Source organism: Phaethon aethereus (genome assembly GCF_964289735.1).
Source record: "Phaethon aethereus genome assembly, chromosome: 7".
In the NCBI taxonomy this organism is placed as follows: domain Eukaryota; kingdom Metazoa; phylum Chordata; class Aves; order Phaethontiformes; family Phaethontidae; genus Phaethon; species Phaethon aethereus.
Window position 1 is genome coordinate 25,099,273 of NC_138583.1, and position 19,958 is coordinate 25,119,230.

The 19,958-nt window shown below is 34.5% G+C and overlaps 1 protein-coding gene across 1 annotated transcript in view; it reads right to left on the reverse strand.

The window, feature by feature from the left end:
• Nucleotides 1-19,958, reverse strand: part of LOC309406992 (adhesion G protein-coupled receptor A3-like) — a gene marked incomplete at its 3' end in the record, with an annotated part of 279,833 nt that overhangs the window by 78,972 nt on the left and 180,903 nt on the right. The window lies entirely within an intron of this gene.

Consider the following 19,958-nt stretch of genomic DNA (forward strand, 5'->3'; position numbering starts at 1 on the left):
ACAAAGCCAGTGAAATTTTGGAAGTGTTACTTGCTGGATATTTTGGCATTTTAAAAATTCTTTTGATTCTCTGTCATGAGAGTCATGATTTCTTCCTTCTTTAAAGGTCACCAAAACTAAACAGTGAGTCTAAGCAGCTATGAATGGTACAAAGATGATAAAGATTCAGGACAAGATGAAGAAAAAGCATGGTCATTCACATGAGGACAAATGTACAGTTCAAACGTCGAGCCACCAAAGATGCCATATTTGTGAAGTGCCAGAAAACCAATCTACATATAGATCTTTATAATAGTGGTCTTGTCCTACTCCAAATCTGTAGTGCTCTCACTAAGTAGATGTTAAAGAAATACATGAAGCACTTCATGATGAAATCTCCCAAACATTTCTGAAAGCGCAGACACAGAAGCTAAACTTCAGAATTCACTTCATCACATGTTCAACACTCTCATGGCTACAAGGGAACAAAGTGTCCAAACTTTTCTGGGCTCAGGAAATTGAAGAAAAAGGATTGATGTCCTATCAACACTTTAAAAAACCACACTTTTATTGCTCCAAGGTAGAACTTGCTAGCATGAAGTTAGAAAGTTGACAAAAGACATTGAATTCATGTAGAAGACTCAGCATAGCCATGGTTAATTAGAAACCCACAACTTCTACACATAAATAATGACAAGTAACAACACACATTTGGTTCTAAAGACATGACATAGAGCTTTTTTGGGAACTAGTAACATATACATTTTAATATGAGAAGAGGAGTTTATGCATTTGATTTCTAGGAGACTTTAATGCAGTTTAAGACCCATTTACAAGATATCTGTGTAAGTGTAACTTAAATCTGACTTCAAGATGCCAGATCTACAGCACTGTGCAAAAGTAGTCATGAGGCTGAATTTGAGAATGGATTCACAGTTTGTCTACATCATTTACTCATTAGAGCATTTTTCGGGCAAGTATTACCAGGACACCCAGCCGAGCACTTGGCTAGGCAATGTGGCTACCTGACTCACCATATTCCATCTGTCTTTATGCTGACATTATGGGACTGATGTCACAGACAGTGATTCTGACACTGGTAGTCAGAGTAGACATAGCAAGAATGACAGTCTGGAGGAGGCTGAGGGGAGACCTTACGGCTCTCTACAACTACCTGAAAGGAGGTTGTAGTGAGGTGGGTGTTGGTCTCTTCTCCCAAGTAACTAGCGACAGGATGAGAGGAAATGGCCTCAAGTTGCAACAGGGGAGGTTTGGATTAGATATTAGGAAAAATTTCTTTACGGAGAGAGTGGTCAAGCATTGGAACAGGCTGCCCAGGGAGGTGGTGGAGTCACCATCTCTGGAAGTGTTCAAAAAACGTGTGGACATGGCACTTCAGGACAAGATTTAGGGGGCATGGTGGTGTCTGGTTAACGGTTAGACTTGATGATCTTAAAGGTCTTTTCCAACCTTAATGATTCTGTGATTCTGTGACACTGCTTTTACAAAGCACAGGATAAGGAAATCTGCATTTAATACCAGAAATCTGTTGATCTTTCAGAAACATCCCAGAAATATGTTGTCTTTAGATTCAAGACATAAAAACACAGGTTTAGAAAAATAAAAAAATAATCCTAAAGATCAGGGAAGACCACAAGCTCTGTGTAGGATTCAGACTGAGCAGGATGTACACACTCTAATGTATGAAGGTACAGAGAAAATTCTCAACATATTATAAAATATAATAATAGTAATAATAATAATAAATAATAGCATTCTGCTTAGGCATATATTCTTTCAATTCACACTTCTTTTTACTGCAGAGAATTTGCAACTTGCAGTCTCATATTTAACTGAAGTCATGCAAAGTAATTCACAGTCCTATATCTTGCTATCTAAAGATAATCACTGGCAATAGTATTTATACAAAAGAAAAAAAAAATCAGCCAATTTTATCCCAGGACCAAGTTAATTTAATGCAGTTCATATATTCTGGGAACAAGCATAGCGCAAATATAGACAGAAAACATTTCCTCACTTGACCAAAAAAAAAAAAAATCAAATAGGAATACAAAATACTTTTACATGCCTAACATAACAGTTTCCCTTGAAATCTTGCACTTGTCAAGGACCATAAGTTTATGTTGTTATTTGAATTAATGTAGCTGTTCTTACAGTAAAGATAAGAAAGTGTGCATTGTATATTTTGAAGTTAAATTATTTACATAGTTTTACAAATTTTTGCAAGACTGGCAAGCATGACCTTATAAATCGCTTTATATGAATAGTCAGCGGTCATGAACTCATGGATTTGTCCAGCTTCTCAATGAATTAGTTTGAAATCAAATGCAACAAGAACTGAACATTGTAGCAGAATTCAGCAAAACAAAAAACTATTAATAAAAGAACACTTTCCATCCCTATAGTGTATTCCATTCAAACATTTGAAAGTGCTTCATTAACATTTTACATAATCATACCAGGTAGTAAGTATCCCTTAATTGCGTAGGTTGTATAACTGACTCTCAAAGAATTCAGGTGATTTAAGCATCACCATGCAGAAAACAGTGTGCAGGCAAAAATACAACCCAGCCTGGCTTTGTGCTAGCCTGAAGCCTTACCCATAAGACCTCATTTGTATTTACCTTGTGTTAATCTGAACATTTGAGGTACTAAAAACTATCTAGGCATAAAGCTCTCTACTGGTACCATTAGGACTGCTTTACTATTCCTCCCTATCTTTTCCATATCCTGTCCCTTATTCATCTTTGTGGCCCTTTGCTGACTCAGTATGTCCATGTTCTTCTTGTACTGGAGTGCCAAGACCTGGACACAGCACTCCAGCTGTGGTGTTACTAGTGCTGAGCAGATCATATGATGCAGACTGCAGTATCTAGTTGGGGCATTCATGATCTCACATACAGTCTAGTTGATCCCAGTCCTGCTAGAATGTTGAGCACACTAAAAATACTTCCACCAGCCTCCTTAGGGAGGTGGCTGACTAGACAATGGAAAATTTAAGACGCAAATGGAACTAAGGCTACAAAAAAAGCACTAGTATTCAAGCACTAAAATTCATACTGTTTTCACAGAAAAGCACTGGAATGGGCCCAAGGGCTGTTTCTACTTGAAAGACTGTAGACAAAACAGTAAACTCCTACCCTTTTGGTTAAGTTGTCATAGTACAATCAGAGGATTTAGTGATATTTCTGTCATTGATCTTTTAATAGATGAATGTAGAGCAAAGACCATCTTCAGTCCCCATACTCTGGAGGTCAGAATGAATTTGCCGTAACTATCAAATACGCACTCAGATCTGGAGAGAAATAGATGATTATGAATATACTGTATATAGGTTTTCACTCGGTTCCAGAAGTTTGAGAACATATCCCCTCAAATCTCCTTGCTGTTCATCAAAGTCTACCTACTGTTCAGCGCTATTGCTTAAGTGTTGTTTAAACAAGAAAGTTAAAGTGTTATGAAATGACAGTTGTACAATTAAAAAACTACATAATAAATGCAGTGGAAAGAAACATCGTATTTTTCTTTTCAATAGATACTTTGAATATACAGATATTTGGTGACTGTGGACATACTTTTTCATCATTATCTATATCAGCTGACTTTTTTTCCCCAAAAGGCTTTAAAATGAACACACACAGGCACCCAAAAAAAAGATGACTGTAGTCTGAAGTTTATGTTTTGATTGAAAAATTATTTCTTGGAATATAGAAATAACTATGAACAGTCCTACTGAAGTCACTGGGTGGTATGGATTTGTAATGAAAATGCAGGATGGTCTCTAATGCAAAGGAAACAACATAAAATTCCCCAGGATTGAAAAATATTTTTAATAAACTCCTGTAAAGAAAAAAACCTAAGAAGTGGAAAATAGTAGCAGTAAGGATACTCTAGTCTCCTATAAAATCAAAGTGTGTGCTTTATATATACTGTCCAGAAAAACCCACCAGTAACCCAAAAAGCTAGATGGCTTCTCATCTGATGAGGTGTACTACATATTTATTATGTGACACAGCACATATGTTATTATTCTTGAATAATACATTTTGTGTAGTAAATGTACATTTTGTACATTTTGTACATTTTCAGACTTACTACATGAAGTAGTACACACATTACTATGTAACAAGCCCCCAAACTCTTATTATTAAAGAAACCTGTAATTCTTCGGAAGCACTTCAGAAAAAGGTAATGAAGGCAATAAAAAGTCAGTCTCTTCACCATAGTAGAAATGTACATATCTGTTTCAGAGAGATTAAATAAAACCACACATAAACTATAAAAGAGTCCCTTTATGACCTTATAAAACAGATGTTTACACTTCAAAGAATATTTTTTGAAAGAAGTAACCATTGATATGGCCAAATAAATAATGTTGAACAGCTACAACAAACGTATATGATATGTACATGACCATGTGTAAACTTTGAGCTAATTTTCCGTTCATAAGAGAAATTTCATTTTCCAGTAAGCATTTAGAAGCAAACTCTAGATAGCTCTGCAATCCAAGTAAATTAGCTCTACGTACTGCAGAGTAAAAGGAAAGAGCAAATTCCTCCCCTAGGCTTCATAGCACTAGAGCAGCTGTTCTGCAGTCATTAGTGCAGTCCATAGGCAGCAGCAGCTACAGCTGTTATACATTACACTAAACATGCATCTTGGACAGTAGATTGATGTAATCACAGACTTTATGGTCATCTTCCCTCCCCTTGAACTCGTTAACTCCTCCTCACTGTTATGTGGCAGAGCAGGGAGGGAGGGAAAGAGATTTTCCCAATGTGAACAAGGAATGCAGAATTCCTGGTATGCTTTTAAGGCTTTCTCCTTAGCAAAATATTCCATACGTATTGCCATGTGCATTGCACAGAACAATGAAAATCTGCCTTCTAAGCAGTATCTTTAGTCTGTATCATCTTCATTTTCCCTTTATTTTTCTGTACAAAAAACTTGGGTTTTGAAGTGTATGTACTTTTTTTATTATATTTATTATATTCTGGACATGTATTTGAAAAGTGCCCTCTAATCTGCTCAATAAATGGAATAATTAGACAATACTTCTTGCTAATCTGCACATGCGTTTCATACCAAATCCTATTTAAAATTTCTGTCAACAAAGCAATTCTCTTTCAGATTTCAAATCTATTTTTTAATTATTCATTATAATAGTCTCCAATAATCTAATGCCCCATGTTCAGACTTGTTAGAATCTTTCTAGTTGATCTTACAATTTCTAAGCAGTATCTTGGCACATTTCCAGTTTTCCACCCTTTTCTCAGTATCGGACATGCCCCTAGAAGACTAACGATGTTGTCTTTTCTCATCCAGGCTTCTTTTCTCTTTTCTTCCTCCTGTCACAAATGCTGTACTCAATACATTGATCATGACATACTTCCCAGTCATTTAGCACAGTTCACTAAAGTCACCAGATTTCAGCTTATGAGCTCAGATTTTTTTCTTCTAAATAAAATGTAATAGTATTCTATCAGTATATTACTGTGATAGTGTATTCTCAAGCTGTAAATAAAACACTCCTGAAGAAAGGACAGATAAGTAAAAAAATGGAGGCAGAGATGCACCATATAGCTATAATGAATATACTTTCTCTGCTGTTCAAGAACAGGTGAGCTTAAGACCTAATAGTGACCTTTGGATAAGTATAAAAGGGAAGGAAGACTGCACCGATCTCATTATAGGGATCAGTGATATATCAAATCTAGTCAGAGGGTGGATGACTCTTTTCCAGAGCAATTAACAGAAGCAATCAAAGGATAGGAAGTAGTGATGATGGCAAACCAATTACCCTAACTCTGCTAGGTAAGTAATGCTGGAAGATATGAATTCTTTAACAAGTTCTTGGTATTTGCTGGAAATAGCCTCAGAGAGCTGAACCAGTAACTAGGTACTGGTAAGGACTACTGTTTCAATTCCTATTTATATAGAGAAGTTGGTCAAGAGTATAAGGGACCAGGTAGTTTGAGTGAAAGTTACTGTAAAACAATCAGAGTTCTCAAATACTAGGGAAGGAAGGAATTACAACAGCACATTAAGAACAATAACATTCCAAAAACCAGACTTTAACAAACTGAGGAAACAAAAGATAGGATCTTTTGGGCAAACATTCAAAGATTTGTTTTGTTTTTAAAACAGGTTCAGAAGAATGGGAAGTTTTAAATAGAACCAGTTCTGGAGGCAGAAAAACAACTTATCCTAAACAGGAAGATTAAAAAGGAAGTACATGAAGAGACTTAAGAGTCTAAATCAAGATCTCTTTAATGATTGACATTTAAAAAATAATAGTACCAGAAGTGTAAGCAATATCACCTATAAGAATAGCATGAATTTCTCAGGTAGGGTGGTGGATTAAGATGTTAACTAACAAGTAAGGTGCATTAAACAAACCAAGAAAATGTTATTAAAAATTGCAAGTAGAGGAAGCATGAAAGGGTCATTCATTAAGAGAAAAAGGTCAAACCACTGATAATAGAGAAAGCTGAAACAGCTTGGGCTTTTTTTTTTTTTTTTCTTTAGAAAGCAACTAATTTTGACCAAGAACTTGGCAAAATTTTAATAAAAGGGACAGCATAGCCAACAAGAAAAAGGGGAAAGGGAAAGAGTAAAATAATATTTAGATTTTCAGTTCAGCGGGACTTAGCAATTTAAGAGAGGTGTCATCAACTGAAGCAAAACTTTATCTGTTAGGCCTGACAACATATGGAAGAGGTCTCAGAATTAAGGCAGCAAAACCAGTACTAACATATAAAAAGGAGGAGGGAAAGTGTATCTTGGGATTCACAGACTAGTTGATTTAATTGGGATATCTGAAAATTTACTAGAACAAATTATTGAAAAATCAATTTCCAAGCACCTGGGGATAATAAGATAATAGAAAGACAACACAGAGAACAAATCATATTAAAGATTGTCAAGAACAAATCATATTAAACCAACCTTTTTTTTTTTTTTTGTCAGAGTAATTAGTCTAGTGGATAAGAAGGAAGAAATATTTGCAATGTATCTTAACCTAAGCAAATAGGGGAAATACAGTCTAGCTGAAAGTGCTAAAAGATAAGCACACATGGGCTGGAAATCAGGAATGCAAAAAACAGGTTTTAACACAAGATTACAGCAGAGAACATTTCTTCTTGAATTCCAAAAGCCCTGTATGGGTCAGTCACCATTATATACTGTCATGAATGATTTAGATATTGCATAGAAGACATCAACATTCTAAATAATTTAGGAATAGATTATTTTAAGTATATATAAAATTATCTTGATAAATTCTGCAACAAGTAGAAATTTCATTAAAGCAAATGCAAACTAATGCATTTTAAAAGAAAACATTCATAAATACAAAGGTGATAAAACAGGTTAACTCAACAGAAACTTGTAAGTCATCTAACTTTGATGCCCAAGAAATGGATATACTGTTCTGAAATAGATGCCATTACATAAATGAAGTGTCATATGAAGATGCAAACTGTTGCTACTTCATTTTGTTTGAAGTTTTTGAGGCCCTCAGCTAGAGTCCATTGTGGGGCATCCCGCTTCCAGAAGACAAATGATCAGATAAAATGACTCTTGATGTGATTTGATTTGTTAAAACTAAAAAAAGAGAAGGCTGAAAAGCAACATGTTAATAAAGTGTGTTTCATATTGTGTGATCAATCATTTTCATTATATTAGGGGAAAGCTGGCTTATTTGCAGTAAAGCAGATATAGTTCTGATATCAGGAAAACATTTTCAACTATTAGAAGAAAGAAGTTCATCACTAGTTGTGCAGGGCTGTGATCATCAAGGTTCCTCATGAAAATAAATAAATCTGTCAGGATAGTCTACATATACTTGAAGTCGACAAAAAGAAGGAGTTATGTAGAGGTGATAGCTCTGAGGTCTTGCCACTTTCTTAAAACCAAACAAAATTGGCTAAGATTCTGGTTCAGCAAAAAATGAAATAACATTTCTAGAAGAGCTTTGTACTTTCAAAGCCTCTGGGTCCTTGTGACATGATATGTAGCTTTGGTGCTAATTTCATTCAATGTTTATTCATGCATTAAAATGCAAGCTCTGTGTGTGCGCGTATATATGTTTAATAATTTTTATGGAGAAGAAGCACAAAATTCTTCTGAAGGTACAGGTACCTGCGAACAATGCAGCAGAAGACCTAGATATTGCTAAAACACAGTCCCTCTATGTCAGTTAACAAGCAAGTCTATGTGATCAAGGAGAGTTTCACTGGAGAGATTGCAATTCATGTATTACTGAAAAAGGCAATGGAATACAGAAATAAGTTATTTAACTTGAGATAACACACAAGCAAATGATAATTGAGAAGACACTCTGCAACATCAACAGGAGTTGGCAGTTAGGGTACATTTTAACAAATCTTCAACTCAAACAATGTTCCCGTCATACCATATGGATCTCATAGCTGGAGATTCATCAGCAGTGCCAACAGATATCAAAAATCTTTCAAAGCAACTGCATTAGAAAAGACTATATATATGAACTTAAAACAATTTATAAACATGTCAAATTTCTCAGAGTTCATCAACCCTCTCTCCCCTCTGCACTTGCCCTGAAAGACCATGAAAATATTTTGAGGCTTACATGAAGAATGAAGCCTGTGTATTTTCCATTGCAGGGCAGCAAAATGAAGATGCAATGGGCCAAATTTAATTCTCTCCAAATGAGAGTTCTTAGAACAGAAAAATGAAGTGGATTTAGCAACACAGAAAAAAATACTCAACAGGACAGTGGTGGCATAACTTTATTAGTGTCATAAGCAACATTTGATTCTGTGGGAAAAACTGAATGGAACAAAAATGTTGCATAAACATTAATGTTATGCTGGGGGAATCTGAATTTTTCAGCCTTTCCAACAAAACTTTCTGAAGAAGGGTGTATTCAGGCAGAGAAAAAAAAAATAATTTCTCTTTTTTTGGCTAACACCCAGAAATGTTTCTCTTTGTTGTCTATACATGTTACCCTCCCTCCCATGCCATGCAGACAAAAAAATTCTGACCAATTTAGTGGCCTCATATGGAAAATAATGATTTAACACCAATTGAAACAAGATCGAAACAATCTGTTCATTAAAATGTGACTTGTTGGCACATGCTATGAGAAAACATGGGAAGCCCTCCTGAAATATTAGTAAGTATTTCTAAGTACAGCATTTCCATTTACTGCATAAGACTTTAAGGTAATCTTTGTATTTATTCTATGGCAGTATTGAAGCTTGTTTTGCATCTGTTCTTAAAAAAAGAAATTCTTAATAAATTCTGTGGAAGTAAAATATAACATTAAGATACAGTGGTAGGATCATGTGGACCATAACTGAATAATCTAAAGTCATTAATTCTTTGTCATTTCTCTTTAGAATGAGACAGACAGAATGAAAATTCATCTGTCATAATAAAATACAATCAAGGAAATACCCGCCTGCACAGAAAATCAACACAGAAATCATTGCAGTGGTTTTATTTTTCCCTTTTTCTGAGAAATGATCATGTTATCTCCTCAAGCAAATGATATAAACACCAACATTATCAGGGGACTATTTTTTTACAACTAATAGTTAACTTTTGTTAGTAATCTTCTCTATATGGGACACTTGAGGTTTAAGATATGTCATTATTAGAGAGTGGAAGACAACATTATGAATAATTACAGGCTTCCAATATCAAAATCCACATTTCACTCAAATAGCTGAAGTACTTATTCATTAAATAATGAATGACATAGAATGAAGCAACTGCGGATTTGTTGGTTTGTGGTTTTTTTTTTTTTTTCCTTTTAAATATAATTTAGAAGATGACAATCAGAGCAGACTAAGGACCTACTGCTACACAAAACACAATTTCTAGTAACAATCTCTGGGTAGAAGTTTTATATATTGTATACTGGAATGCTTACTCTTCCGGGATACAGAAGATTACAGTCAGGGTATTGTAACTCAATATATACAACTTATGGCTTACCAGAGTGAAATGCAGTATTTTGTAGTTGCTTGTAAAACTAATTTGTCAAAGGGTACAAAGAAGAGTTTAGTCCATTTTTATAGAAAAGCAATTGCGTTTTACGATATGTTGAAGCAACCATCTATTTGATACAAAACATGTCAGTTTTCTAAAAGGCAAGCTAAAGGACTAAAAGCACTCCATCTAAAAGTATAGGAAGCTTATAAAAGCTGATGTGCTAAAAAAAAAAATTATATATATTGGAGCTGCTAGTCCAAAAGAAATACAATACGAAGAGAGCTAATTTTGCCTCTCCCTATCTGAGCCTTCTTCACAGACAAAAAGCCAGTAACTTAAGTTTCATTGCCTGGCTAGCTGACAAATTATGTCAACACTATTTAGTCAACAGATGTCAACACGTGGACCATAGAACCCCGAGAATCTGTGGACTAATCCTAAAAGGTCTATAAAAAAGTACTAAGAAAAATAAATTCATAGATACTGTATACCAACCAATTAAAGTAAAGTTTCTAAGTTGGTCTACACCATCAATGAAACTATACTAATATCCCAGGAACCAGCATGCCTGAAAATCACTGGTACTTGAACCTGAAGGATCACATGGGATTGTATACATGATGTTTCTACATAGAATTAAAAATAATTTCCCAAAATAAAAACTAGCAGTGTAAATATGTTAGTGTAAAAATATTTTCCGTTTCCTGATCTACTGAAAGAGAGCTCTAGCACAATCTTAAAGTATCTCTAAAATGCTACCCAAATAAAATCAAATAGTCAGATTATCCAAAAGACTAAAACCTCATCTTAGCTGCCAACAAATCATAATGTAATATCAGTGGAGTAAGTGACAGCTTTCACCTACAACAGACCATGACAGGGATATTTCTTAAATGTTGAAGCTCTTCAGGAACATATCTGTGAACAGTCAAGATTAAGCATAAAGTTTTATATTTTTGCTATTATACTTACATAACTAGGTATTTAAGTGTGTATATATATGTGTGTGAATAAATACATATTAAAAAAAAAGCCTTAAGTAAAAAAATTCTCAGGGAGAGTTATACAAAAGCAAGGTAATTTCTCAGGTACTCAGGAAACAGTGTCTCACTGAATCTTTATCATATATTGTATTAGAGAGTAAGCTTAGTAACTTCAAAGCCAATGCAGCTATTTTGCAGTATTTGAAAGATTATTTTTAGCTACTCATGTTAAGTAGTCATTTCTAGTTGCCTACAAGAATTGCACAATTTTTTCCCCCATTTAATAATTAATATTTTAGTGATATTAATTATTAAATTCATTTCTCAACATGGGAACACTATAAGCTTTCTTTAGGTACTAAAATAAGAAAAGGCAAGTACATACAAGAGGCAGCTCCTTTGACAAAGTTCTGTCATGATCATCTACAGGCTGGGCAGTGTATATTGGGCCTTTCAGCCAAGTGTATCAGATCACACAAGATGCTGAAAACCAGATCTTAAGTATACTATTTTGGCATAATATGCACTATGCAATACTGGAAGTGCTGTAATTTTCATTAGAAACAGTAAGACTTTCAGAAATCTCCTTATTTTCTATTCAGAGAAAATTTTTCACCTGTCATTTACAGAAACATGAACATTATTACAGATTCAGCATCTGTAATATGCTGATATATGTAATAATCCCGACAACCTGTTACTGCTTTGATTAGTATTTCCTTCCCTAGATACAGGGACACATGTTCCAGTCAGTAGTATTTTTTCATAGGTGTCTAAAGTCCAGGAAAAAGTTCAACGTCTAGCTGCATTTCAAGCATGTGTATGCCTACGCTTGACTTCTTCAGCACTGACTTCTGCAGCTCTTTCTTTTGAAGACTTGATCAGTTTGAACCTTTAGTAAGATGGTAAAATAGTATGGATTTAAGTTCTTAACCATTCACATAACTGACTGAAGGTCAAGCCTATTAGACTCACTTCAGCTCACTTCAATTATCCCCACCATTGAAGGTGATGTAACTACAATTTCAGCTAATTAAGTCTGTAATATTGAGATAGAGTGCTTAACAAGCCACAACATGGGAGAATCAAGTTAACTCTGTCAATCTTCTTTGTAATAATGCACTTTGTCATATAAGCAGTCCAACAGCCTAAGTTTTGTAGATTTTCATTTGGGTGCCTTTTTCTGATAGGCATAGGCAAATGTGTACCTTTTGTGGTAAAATATCCTTCAATGGCATTCAATGGCATTGCACTAAATATATCCTAATATTGGAAAAGGTAAAGCTTATTTTACATTCTAGAAATAATTTAGCACTTGTAAAAGAGAAAACCAGAGAAATACTCTCCAAGCAGCATCTAGTTAATAACTGTAAAGAGAGAAATACCTATCCAGTCATTCTTAGCAATCAGTGTTAATTTTCACTGTCTTTGCATAGCTGTAGATAATCAGATTCCTGTTAATTTACAGCTGTGTTCTAATCCTTAATTTAAAACTCTACTGAGATTTTGATTTTAGCATCTGTAGAATCATTTGACAATGTGTGAAGTGGCAGAAGAATACTAGTAAACTTGAAACCTGGATTTTGTCCAAGGGTAAGAAAAAATTCAAGGTAGAAAGCAAGGAAAATTCCTAGCTAAAGGGACATCCCAACAATGACCCCATTTCAGGGTGGCTGGTCATAACCTTGCCCATGCATGTGGTTACACAGTCTGCCCCCATCTTTCTGATGGTCACACCATCTGAGAGGATATAGGTGCTGGCACTTGGAAAAGCTGAGAATGTTTTTTTCTTCCTTTCTGTGGAGGATTGGGAAAATTCCTGCACTTTTTCTTTGTCCCAAAGCTCAGGAATCAGCTAAGCCAATTAACTGAGGTAATTAGATGCCGACTCAGCTCTGCTTGAAATACATATTAATGTTGTGGTCCAGCTCACCTCTAATCTCTGACATATATGCCTGCCTAGAGTTTCAAAGCTGCACTACACTGTACTTTAAGTTACAGTCAAAGTTTTTTGAAATTAAATATGAATTAGGAATCAAACCCAGAATAAACCTCAATTTAATATTCAGTGTAAATGCAGCAATTGCAGTTTTAGTCTTTACAATGGAACTTCCACTGGTATAAACTGATTAATACCATTAACAATATGTATGAGTTAAAGATGTGATTTTAAAATTGTACAATGAAACAAGACCTTACACAGGTAATTCTACATATTTTAATGATGTCTTTACAGAAAAAGTTTGAATTTAAAGTCACTAGGACAAATGACCTTATTTTCGTATATTTTTATGATGTCTATGCAAGAGTATTAAAGTTAAATATTACTAATTCAGCAATTCCTAATTGACAAGGCGAGACTCCATGCTCTCACTCATTCGGGATGTTATTTACCTGATGCTTAATATGAAATAGTAATTATATCTTCTAAACACAAATATATTGCTACAGTAGCACTCAAGGAGTGCAAAACCCTTCTATCAAGCTTTCTATGACAAATTAGCATTCAGCCCTTGCCACTAGCAGAGTGCCATTAATTATGCTTAGACAGCACAACAAAGTCAACAGGTGCTTATAAGATGGTCATACAAAGGGCTTCACATGGAACTAAGAAGTGATTGTTGTGATAGTACATTCTTGTCCAGACTGTATATTGCTTTGTATTTCTTAAAAATTGTTAATCATTCTAAACAAGGAAAAACTAGCCAGTAACCCCAAGAATATCATAAGCTTTTAGCTTAAATGTGGTTAAAAAAAATTAGAAGCAGAAATGTGCTAAGCTGATCCAGCCTGAGGAAATAAAATACTTATTTGAAAATGTTGCAGCTTTGGCTTCCTTAAACAGTTTTAACTATAATATTTTCTTTTTTTTAGGTAGAGAAGAAACTCTTACACTATAGATAAACAGCAGCTTTTAAGACTTATTCTTCCAATCTGAACATGTTATTTACAAAAGTGATGAGCAGTACTTATCAGCAAGAAATAGGGGAAGCCTACTTTGCTACTAAATTTGTTACTAAAGATGAAATGATTAATTAATTCATCTGTCCATGAGACAAGAAAACTTAAAAAGAGGTTTGATGAATATGGCTGTATTTGTATAGCTGGTGTAGACTCCTCATCAAAAGGCACAAGAGACACCAGGAATATTATTAACATGGCTACAACTATATTATGCAACTAGAAGTACTTGGCAATTCTTCTCTTTTTAATCTGTTCCTCTTTACGGCAACAGATTGTTCCTGTTCTATGCATCTCATGCCCATTGAAGAGACTTATTTTAATTTTCAAAAGATGGGGTACCAGATCTCTTTTTTGGCAATTATAGAATTTGACCGTGTTGAACATTCCTGGACACCTAGAGAGAAATCTGCAGAACAGAAGAGTCTTCTGGGCAGTAACAGAAATGCAGTAACTATGTGCCCATCAGGCAAACACGGTATTTTCAAGGGAAGCTCCTTCTTATGCTCAACCTCCTGTCCTGGCCATTTTCTACAACTGTGACAAAACACAGATCAAATACCAGACTCATGCTTAAAGCATTCTGTGTTCTGTTGTACAGACAGTACAACAGCCATTCTGTTGTAAAATGAAAAGGCAACTTCTCTCTTGCATCCCATTAAAAGCCATACACAGGTCATGGTTATCCTGGTGATGCTAAGTCACAAAACCAATCTATATGATGGTATCTAGCAGTGGAGCATGATTCTGAACAACCAACTACACCTTTGTAATAAAAGCCGTTGTACTTGGAATAGACAAGATGATGTGTTTTATTACTCTACTTCTTTAGTTTTTTAGCAAGAAGAAAAAGGAAGAGATAATAGGCCAAGAATTTTCTTTCCCTCGGTGACCCACACAAAATACTACCCCTGTCACCTCAAATTTTGACACCATGGGCGAGAGCACATTTCTACCTTATGAATGAGCAGGACAACTTAACTAAAGAATGAGCGCACTTTCTTGATTTCCTAAGCAGTGAGACTGGCTATTATGATGGCACCAACTGGTACCTAATATGGGCTGCTAAAATCCTAACACTACCTCCACTTCCGATAAAAAGAAAAGAGATTGTCTTGAAGCAAGTATTGAATATTCCTTAGAACTTTCCTCTTTTATATACATATTAATATATTTAAAATTGCATCTGCTGCCCTCCTCCAGGCAAAGCACTTCTAAAATCATTAATAGTAAAGTGTGAAATACAGTTCAGTTGATATTTCAGCAGATAACACAATTTTAAAAAATGAAATATACTTGTCCTAGTTGAGATGAGCTTCTACAATTTAACAAAAGCATTATACCTTTCTTCAGAGTTCCTGGGACACCTGAGATGGGAGAGCCACCAAAAAGAGGAACTGTAAGTCTATTGTGAAAAAGTGCAGATATCCTTACAAAGGATCCCTTATTGATGTCTGGTAGACCCTTGCTTAATGGGAATCTTGTTCATTCTGTGAATAAACATGAGATGCAGGCCGCAACAATGGAAGTCAAAGGAACTGTGATGGTAGCAATGGGAAAATATGGATGTGAGAAGTAGATTATTTGAACAAAGGTTCACATTATGTGGTAGCCTTTTTCTTAAAAACTTTATCATATGGTACAATCCCACTTTCTAAAAGGATAATTTAAGGTTACTGTATCTTAAAACAAGAATCCAAGCAAACCACTATGGATCTCTAGATATTTCTGTAATTTATCTACTATACTACCTAAGTTCTTGCTCTGGGCATTTAAAATAACCACAATAAAGTCATAATAAATATATAAAATTTCATCTTTCATGTTTATATCAATATTAAACTTCTGGTTTTATGCAGCAATAATGATCCCCAATGTATTATTTTTTAGTAAACTAGTTATTGATTTTTTAAAAAATATGTAAAAGACTGACATGCAATATATATCATAAAAGATCCATAAAAACATATTTAAGATTTCACACTCTTTCACTGGGATAGTAAATGGCAACTAGTTCTTCAAGTAGAGCAAAAGATGTGCAAGTTTTAACTGAATGTATACTAAATATTCAATTCCTGTGTAAGAGAGGTGAAAGATAACATCAGCATTTATAAATCAGTGTCTGTACACAGAAGAAAACAATGTTATTTGTAACAACTACAGTGGCTATATAAACGACACTTCAGTTGCTTATATTTTTGTTACATCTCTTGTATTTCTGTGACCTATGATCATCGTCATCATTCTTTCAAATTTCTGAAGCAGCAATTAAACACCCCTCCCTTCATGTTGACCTTAGTACCAGAAACACAGGAGGGAAGGGAGGAATAATGTCCTCTCTGCTTCAGTATCTCTCATTTAGTCTTGACTGGAAAGTACTTGAACCTTTGAATACTTAAGTCAATCCTCTTCATATCAAACAGGCTTCATCTTCTCAATTAAAAAAAGCGATGACAAATAATACTTATTAGCTTCCCAGAGGCATTTTGAGACTAGCTGGTTAACCCTTACATTATATGTTAATAATTAATGTACTGTTACATGTTGACTTACTATGTATAATCACCGCCTACATTAGAGGAGGTTTGCCCACTGGCAAAATAAAATTATTTCTATGTTTAATGGAAGGTTAAATGAAAGCAAGAAAATGCATAAACAGCTATTTCATATATGAAATATGGAATCTGAGAACTTAAAATAACTCTGATCAAGACTTAGATTGCAACTCAGATCCTCCCCCCCCCCCAATCTAATTTCATTTTAATCCACTTTTAAAGCACATTCTACAAGAACAAGAAAGGAAGCTCTTACTCCCGTGGGAGATGAGAGTAAGAGCAAAAATGGAACAGATCCTGGAAACATTAAAATTAATGATGTCTGAGAAATCATTATGGTTATAAACTTTGAGCCTGACAGTTTTAATTCAAGGCTCACAAAACCTGAGAAACAGTTAAATAAACTGAAGGACCAGATGGTCTCAGCCTTTAGGGAATTCACTACAGACAGATAAATTGGGAAACAGGAGTCAACAGTCAGAAACTAATGATATTCTGAAGTGTTTTGAAGGGTCTGATTTCTGATGAAAAACTTGAGAAGATATTTTTTCTAGAGAAAAACAAAAAATAAACAGTGTTCCTCAAGACTATTTTTCTAAGAGATTTTTCAACACTTACATTCCAGAAAGTTCAGATTTGGTATCTCTATGCCTAAGTTCAGATCCCTCAAATGAATTATTTTTGTAAGAAAAGGCATCAAGATTTAAAGGAAGAGGAAAATTTCATCCGTCTTTGGTTGGATTTGTAACTTTAACTTGCTTGATAAATAACTCAAAGTGATTAGTGACCAGCATGCCAAGTAAGAAGATTGAAACATTGGAGATTTAAATTAATTGCAGTATATTACTTCATTAAGTTCAGTAGCTACAGTGACGGACAATCAAAGGGAATTAGTTTTAATTATCACAAACTCTTTAGCCTTGTAAGGGGAATTTGTGTATCATCTTCCCTCTCCTATTTACTTTCCAGCTGGATTTTTTTTTTTTTAAAAGTGTCCCAGTAAATAATCTTTCATCCAGCTTTGTGGTTTTATTCTCACTACAGAAGACAGCCTTATTCTACTATAATTCTTCATGTCATAATGCCATGGAAACAAGATTAAGGTAATAAAAATCTAACTCCCTTGATAAATATGACAGCTACCACCATCTTTTGGAAAAAAAAAATTACTTTTATTTTCAAAAGTAGCTGAAAATAATTTTAAATTAACAAATTTTATTTTTTTTAATCTGAGAAGGATATTCTGATAACAATGTGGCATTAATTTAAATTTTGTATGTCAGTGCACTTTGAGCAAATTATTTCTAGAGACTATAACTTCAAGTAAGAACGGGACTTTCAGAGTGTAAGTAGTTATTCTGGCATACCTCCTTCACAGGGGAGCAGAAGTTATGGAAAGAGACAGTTTCTTTCAGTATTTGTCTACTAGAAGTGAAATTATTCAGGAATTCTCAGGTTTATACTAACAGACTGAATTTAGCTTTAAAAGTAGTAGTCAAACATGTTAATCACCTAGCCTGTTCAATCAATGTTCCATAAAAAATTATTTACATGTTTTCTCACTTTTTTTTTTTTAATTCTTACAGTTCATTTTTCCACACAGAAATAAAATATTATCACAATTGGATCTGGCAACCATACTGCCACACTTGTCAGAAAAAACAAGTATTAAATTGATATGAAAACTGAATTACCATTTCAGTCTTTAGGGGGCCCTCTTTAGGTCAAAACTCACGCATTTTAGTGACAGTGTTGGGAAGCATGTACTGTCTAGGAGCATGCCTGTGGGCTTTGTCTGTTGTTCCTTACACATACAAATGATTTCACTTTCTAGGACTCCAGTTGTGACAAATATCTCTGCAGATGAAATGTAACAACATAAAACTTAAATTTCTTTCAATCTCTAGCACAGATAATAAGGCAAACAGAATGTCTTTCAAGTGATTATAATCTGAGCAAATTATGAGAGACTGGAAAAATTATGCTACAATTTCCTGATTTTAAAAAAAGACAGCAATTTAGCTCAGATGTCTAAGACAGGTCACTAATGATGGATAATGCATCGGTGGTTATTTAAAAAAAAAAAATCAGCCTTTTAGCAAATGTAGACTCATCACTAAACTCTGATGATAACATCACTCTCAGTAATAAAAATCAGTCAACAAGAATATCCACCCAATTTTGCTTCTAAATGATACAAACTGAAACAAATTCTAATACATTCTTCTATCTCCATTGAGAGGCAAACAAAACAACCTGTGTATTAAAATTTTCATTGTGTCTTCCGACTTACAAAACTGTGGAAGAAAAGTCAGCTAATATTTTAATTTGTCAATCAGATTCACCAGGAAGAGATTAGGATAATAAATTCTGCTATATTGTGATTATATTGTCTGGACTCCTCCACTGGTATGACTGCTATATCTATTTAGCTTCCAACAAAAAAGCAGGTTATTTTCTGTTACATGGGGTGGGTTTTTTTGTTTGTTTCTGAAAATGCTGTTCAACAGCTCAAAATCTACAAAATATCACAAGGAAAGATGACTTCTGGTTAGTGGAGTACAGGGTAAGAAAGAAGGAGTTTGGGAGGAGATTAACCAGTCCCTCCATAATACTTTGAGCTAGCAGCAAGAACAGACCAAGAAATAGACAAGAAGTAAGAATTCCTGCTAATTCTGCAGAGTTAGAGAAGTATGGAAAGAAGTTACCTCTTAAAGAAACCCATTCTATTGTATGGTTTTTGACCAGTAAGATGAATAAGAAGTCAGGAAACAAAATTAAAGCATTGGAAGACTCACCCCAGTGACGGCCAGAGAAGTGTTACAAGGGCGGCACACGAGCCCAGATGGATTCACCATCAAGAAAGATTATCTACACCATTCTGGAAGACATTAAACATCAAAATGAAAGTACCTAACTGTTTCAAAACTGGTGAAAAATGTGACCAGTTAGTAAGTAGGACAGGTAATACTGAAATTCAAACACAGGAAGAAGAGGATGGCTTGAAACTAACCACGAAAGAGTATCCATGGCTTTTAAAAGTAAAAAAATAAGAAAATCAAATCAACAACCACCAAGCAAAACCCTAAATCCTGCAAACAAGACTAAAATTACATTAACAAAAGCCAAAATGCAGGAAATCCAAGCTAGAATAAACTTTTATTCTTGAATTTTTCTGTTGGCCAAATGCAGGTGATCCAAAAGATCTAGAGCAGCCCTTCACTATTCTCTGTGTTGTCTCTTTTGGGTCGTTTTTGTTTGTGGTTTTGTTAAAAAAAAAATTACCAATAAGGTCATCTGTACTAAAAAGGAATGCAACAGTACTAGTGAGGTCACTTGGGTTCAGTATTGGCACCACAGGGTATAAAACTGATAAGAAGTAATTTAAATCACTGGAAGAGACTTTTCACACCTCTCTCACACATAGAGATTGTATATACACATGTATATAACAAAAATCTAAATCATTCTACAAATA